Raw genomic sequence first — 218 nt, 5'->3', positions numbered from 1 at the left:
CCTGGGAGCCGGGGGGCCTGGGAGCCGGGGGCCTGGAAGCCTGGGAGCCTGGGAGCCTGAGGGGCCTGGGAGCCTGGGAGCCGGGGGGCCTGGGAGCCTGAGGGGCCTGGGAGCCTGGGAGCCTGGGGGCCTGGGAGCCGGGGGCCTGGAAGCCTGGAAGCCTGGGAGCTTGGGAGCCTGGGAGCCGGGGGCCTGGGAGCCTGGGGGCCTGGGAGCCT

This window comes from Volvox carteri, assembly GCF_000143455.1.
Source record: "Volvox carteri f. nagariensis unplaced genomic scaffold VOLCAscaffold_29, whole genome shotgun sequence".
Classification (NCBI taxonomy): domain Eukaryota; kingdom Viridiplantae; phylum Chlorophyta; class Chlorophyceae; order Chlamydomonadales; family Volvocaceae; genus Volvox; species Volvox carteri.
Note: the sequence above shows the minus strand (reverse complement) of the source record.